Source organism: Thalassophryne amazonica, chromosome 14 (assembly GCF_902500255.1).
Source record: "Thalassophryne amazonica chromosome 14, fThaAma1.1, whole genome shotgun sequence".
NCBI lineage: Eukaryota > Metazoa > Chordata > Actinopteri > Batrachoidiformes > Batrachoididae > Thalassophryne > Thalassophryne amazonica.
Window position 1 is genome coordinate 16,806,796 of NC_047116.1, and position 5,953 is coordinate 16,812,748.

Consider the following 5,953-nt stretch of genomic DNA (forward strand, 5'->3'; position numbering starts at 1 on the left):
CTGCATTTAATCTATTATTAGACTCAATTGGCTTTGCTCAAAATGTAAATGAGTCCACCCACCACTTTAATCATATCTTAGATCTTGTTCTGACTTATGGTATGGAAATTGAAGACTTAACAGTATTCCCTGAAAACTCCCTTCTGTCTGATCATTTCTTAATAACATTTACATTTACTCTGATGGACTACCCAGCAGTGGGGAATAAGTTTCATTACACTAGAAGTCTTTCAGAAAGTGCTGTAACTAGGTTTAAGGATATGATTCTTCTTTATGTTCTCTAATGCCATATACCAACACAGTGCAGAGTAGCTACCTAAACTCTGTAAGTGAGATAGAGTATCTCGTCAGTAGTTTTACATCCTCATTGAAAACAACATTGGATGCTGTAGCTCCTCTGAAAAAGAGAGCTTTAAATCAGAAGTGCCTGACTCCGTGGTATAACTCACAAACTTGCAGCTTAAAGCAGATAACCCGTAAGTTGGAGAGGAAATGGCGTCTCACTAATTTAGAAGATCTTCATTTAGCCTGGAAAAAGAGTCTGTTGCTCTATAAAAAAGCCCTCCATAAAGCTAGGACATCTTACTACTCATCACTAATTGAAGAAAATAAGAACAACCCCAGGTTTCTTTTCAGCACTGTAGCCAGGCTGACAAAGAGTCAGAGCTCTATTGAGCCGAGTATTCCTTTAACTTTAACTAGTAATGACTTCATGGCTTTCTTTGCCAATAAAAGTTTAACTATTAGAGAAAAAATTACTCATAACCATCCCAAAGACGTATCGTTATCTTTGGCTGCTTTCAGTGATGCCGGTATTTGGTTAGACTCTTTCTCTCCGATTGTTCTGTCTGAGTTATTTTCATAGTTACTTCCTCCAAACCATCAACATGTCTATTAGACCCCATTCCCTACCAGTGCTCAAGGAAGCCCTACCATTAATTAATGCTTCGATCTTAAATATGATCAGTCTATCTTTATTAATCTATCTTTATTGGCTATGTACCACAGGCTTTTAAGGTGGCAGTAATTAAACCATTACTTAAAAAGCCATCACTTGACCCAGCTATCTTAGCTAATTATAGGCCAATCTCCACCTTCCTTTTCTCTCTCAAAAATTCTTGAAAGGTAGTTGTAAAACAGCTAACTGATCATCTGCAGAGGAATGGTCTATTTGAAGAGTTTCAGTCCGGTTTTAGAATTCATCATAGTACAGAAACAGCATTAGTGAAGGTTACAAATGATCTTTCTTATGGCCTCAGACAGTGGACTCATCTCTGGTGCTTGGTTCTATTAGACCTCAGTGCTGCTTTTGATACTATTGACCATAAAATTTTATTATAGAGATTAGAGCATGCCATAGGTATTAAAGGCACTGTGCTGCAGTGGTTTGAATCATATTTATCTAATAGATTACAATTTGTTCATGTAAATGGGGAATCTTCTTCACAGACTAAGGTTAATTATGGAGTTCCACAAGGTTCTGTGCTAGGACCAATTTTATTCACTTTATACATGTTTCTCTTAGGCAGTATTATTAGACGGCATTGCTTAAATTTTCATTGTTACGCAGATGATACCCAGCTTTATCTATCCATGAAGCCAGAGGACACACACCAATTAGCTAAACTGCAGGATTGTCTTACAGACATAAAGACATGGATGACCTCTAATTTCCTGCTTTTAAACTCAGATAAAACTGAAGTTATTCTACTTGGCCCCACAAATCTTAGAAACATGGTGTCTAACCAGATCCTTACTCTGGCTGGCATTACCCTGACCTCTAGTAATACTGTGAGAAATCTTGGAGTCATTTTTGATCAGGATATGTCATTCAATGCACATATTAAACAAATATGTAGGACTGCTTTTTTGCATTTGCGCAATATCTCTAAAATTAGAAAGGTCTTGCTCAGAGTGATTGCTGAAAAACTAAATTCATGCATTTATTTCCTCTAGGCGGGACTATTGCAATTCATATTATCAGGTTGTCCTAAAAGTTCCCTGAAAAGCCCTTCAGTTAATTCAAAATGCTGCAGCTAGAGTGCTAACAGGGACTAGAAGGAGAGATATCTCACCGTATTGGCCCTCTCTCATTGTTTCCTGTTAATTCTAGAATAGAATTTAAATTCTCTTCTACTTATAAGGTTTTGAATAATCAGGTCCCATCTTATCTTAGGGACCTCATAGTACCATATCACCCCAATAGAGCGCTTCACTGTCAGACCTGCAGGCTTACTTGTAGTTCCTAGGGTTGTAAGAGTAGAATGGGAGGCAGAGCTTCAGCTTTCAGTTCTCTCCTCAGCCCAAACCAGTCCAGCAGAAGACTGCCCCTCACTGAGCCTGGTCTGGCTGGAAGTTTCTTCCTGTTTAAAAGGGAGTTTTTCCTTCCCACTGTTGCCAGTGCTTTGCTCACAGGGGCCGTTTTGACCGTTGGGGTTTTTCCGTAATTATTGTATGGCCTTGCCTTACAATATAAGGCGCCTTGGGGCAACTGTTTGTTGTGATTTGGCGCTATATAAATAAAATTGATTTGATTTGATTTGTATATTCTTCCGTGAATTGTTCTGTGAATTGTTCTGTAATTTATGTTTGTAGCATGGCCCAAGCAGAGGGTCCCCCCCTTTGAGTCTGGTCTCCTTGAGGTTCTCTTCCCAGAGGGAGTTTTTCCTTACCACTGTTGCCTCTGTGGGTTGGTAAGGTTAGACCTTTACCTGTGTGAATCGCTTTGAGGCAACTCTGTTGTGATTTGGCGCTATATAAATGAAAAATAAATTGAAAAATTTATTGAAATTCTCTACCTTCAGCCAAGTTCTCTAACCATTAATGGAGGATCTTGAGGCATTCCCAAGCCAGCTGGGAAATATAATCCCTCCAGCATGTCCTGGAGCCTCCTCCCCAGTTGGCCATGCCTTCAAGATCTCCTGAGGAAGATGATAAAAGGAATCCTCATCAGATGCCCAAACCACCTCAACTGGCCCTTTCGATGAGAAGAAGCAATGGCTCTACTCTGAGTCCCTCCTGGATAGATGAGCTTCTCACCCTGTCCCGGAGCGTAAGCCCAGATACCCAATGGAGGAATCTTATTCTGCCGCTTGTATCAACGACTTTATTCCTTCCGTCATTACCCAAAGTTCATGACCATAGTGAGGATATAGGAATGTAAATCAACTGGATAATTGAGTCTCACTTTTAGGCTCCTTAGCGGTTTCTTCTTAAAGCAGGCGTACAGCGTCCGTAAAACATCAGATGTCACCCCAGTCCATCTATCAATTCATGCTCCAACCTGCCCCCACTCCTGAACAAGACAACAACTCTTCCACTTGAGGCAATAACTCAAGGTGAGCGTCCACCCTTTTCCAACAGAGGACCATGGTCTTGAAAGTGCTGATTCTAATCCCAGTCAATCACACTCTGCCTCAAACATGCTCAGTGCATATTGGAGGTCACAGCCTGATGAAGCCAACAGAACCACATCATCTGCAAAAGCAGAGATGCTGCTTTTTTTTTAATGATCGTGCACTATGATCTCTTTACGGTGACAGCTGGAAGTTTTGTCCAAGGTTTGAATGAGGGTTGTGTGGGTGCTTTCCTGGTATCATTACTGAATTTGTGTAAGTTTGTTAGGGTGATGCAGGGCAGCAGTATTTTTACACTGAGGATTAGCCGCACTCACAAAACTGCATGGAAGGTCCATTTCTCAGAACCAAAGTCTACCTTCTACCTTCACATAGTGACTGTAAGGGGCAATGAATGGGCATGAGACAAGTCTCTGAGTAGTTGTCAGAACTATTTTGCCCCAAATTAATGTTACAAAATAGCTCACCAGTTTCTTTCCTCCTTCATCGTCTGGGTCAGAGTTAAGAAGTTCCTCAGCACTTGACATATCCATCGTCTTTCTTCTGAGGCATCCAGCAACAGGGATCCTTAGTCCAACCTGATTTGATATGAGAGCGACAAAGAGAAACACGCGTGTGTTATTCATAGTGCATCATCTACAAGTACTGCCTGAGAAGTCTACGAGTGTGAATGGTGAGCGAAAGAATGAAAACCCTCCTTTCAAGAGAAGAAAACAGTTGACCAAGTGAACCCCAGTGACACGATCAGTCTCAAAACAATTACAAAAACCTGTAAGAATTATAAGTCGAATGCAAATTCTAAACCAGAGGTCTCAAACTGGTAGCCTGAAGGAAAGGATGTGACCAAAGACCGGCGGTTAAGGCCCAGGAATGCCTGTTCCATGGAGGTAATTTACTGGCTCTGTTGTTCCAGGATCATTTTTAATGAATGTTTTCATTTATTTTAAGTGGCTATGTGCTTGCTGCAATCACAGTTAATTGTTTCTTGGCTGAGCACATCTCACTTAGTTAATTAGCAGGGTGGAGCATGGAGAGTTGGAAAACATTCAGGACATGTCATCTCAAGGAGCAGGGTTGATGACACCCTTTAGCTGATGAAGGTACACCTTATGAGGTCTGTCAATAAAGTATAGGTCCTTTTTATTTTTTCAAAACTATATGGATTTCTTCATATGTTTTTACGTCAGACATGCTTGAACCCTCGTGCGCATGCGTGAGTTTTTTCCACGCCTGTCGGTGACGTCATTCGCCTGTGAGCACTCCTTGTGGGAGGAGTCGTCAGCCCCTTGTCGGAATTCTTTGTCTGAGAAAGTTGCTGAGAGACTGGCGCTTTGTTGATCAAAATTTTTTTCTAACCTGAGACACATAGAAGTGGACACGGTTCGAAAAATTAAGCTGGTTTTCAGTGAAAATTTTAACGGCTGATGAGAGATTTTGAGGTGATACTGTCGCTTTAAGGACTTCCCACGGTGTGAGACGTCGCGCAGCGCTCCCAGGCGCCGTCGTCAGCCTGTTTCAAGCTGAAAGCCTCCACATTTCAGGCTCTATTGATCCAGGACGTCGTGAGAGAACAGAAGAAGTTTCAGAAGAAGTCGGTTTCAGCATTTTATCCGGATATTCCACTGTTAAAGGAGATTTTTTTTATGAAAGACGTGCGGACGGATTGCAGCGTCGGCTCGCAGCCGCCGCGACGCTCCACCGCAACACTCCGCCACAGGAAAAACACCTCTGTTGGAAGCCTTAAGGACAAGTTGGAACATGTCCAGCTGTTAAACAATTTCTCATATACTCACTCCACTGAAAGCCATCAAAAGCCGCCTGGATTTTACAAATGGTTATCAACACGGAGGTGTTTTTCCTGTGCCGCCGCACCGCGCCGGGCTGCGTCCTGACGCGCGGACCCGTCCGCACGTTCTTTCATTAAAAAATCTCCTTTAACAGTGGAATATCCGGATAAAATGCTTGAAACCGACTTCTTCTGAAACTTCTCTGTTCTCTCACTACTGTCCTGGATCAATAGAGCCTGAAATGTGGAGTTGTTCAGCTTGAAACAGGCTGAAGACGGCGCCTGGAGCGCTTCGCGACGTCCCACTGCGTGGGGGAAGTCCTTAAAGCGACAGTATCACCTCAAAATCTCTCATCAGCGGTTAAAATTTTCACTGAAAACCAGCTTAATTTTCGAACCGTGTCCACTTCGATGTGTCTCACAGGTTTAGAAAAAACTTTGATCAAACAAAGCGCCAGTCTCTCAGCAACTTCTCAGACAAAGGAATTCCGACGAGGGGCTGGACGGACTCCTCCCACAAGGAGTGCTCACAGTCGAATGACGTCACCGACAGGCGTGGAAAAACTCACGCATGCGCACGAGGGTTAGCATTCTGACGTAAAAACATATGAATGAAATCCATATAGTTTTTTGAAAAAATAAAAAGACCTATACTTTATTGACAGCCCTCGTACTTCTGGGTTTACAGGTTTTCCTTTACTCTCAATCCAAAAGCATTTTCACCTTATGACATCACAAAGCTCGGATGAGAAAAGTGCTCCTTGATTGTCAATACTAATCTGAGTTTGAGACCAATGGTACACTCTACCGG

General features: G+C 42.2%; 1 pseudogene; it reads right to left on the reverse strand.

The window, feature by feature from the left end:
• LOC117524153 overlaps positions 1–5,953 on the reverse strand; it is a 122,755-nt pseudogene that overhangs the window by 8,662 nt on the left and 108,140 nt on the right.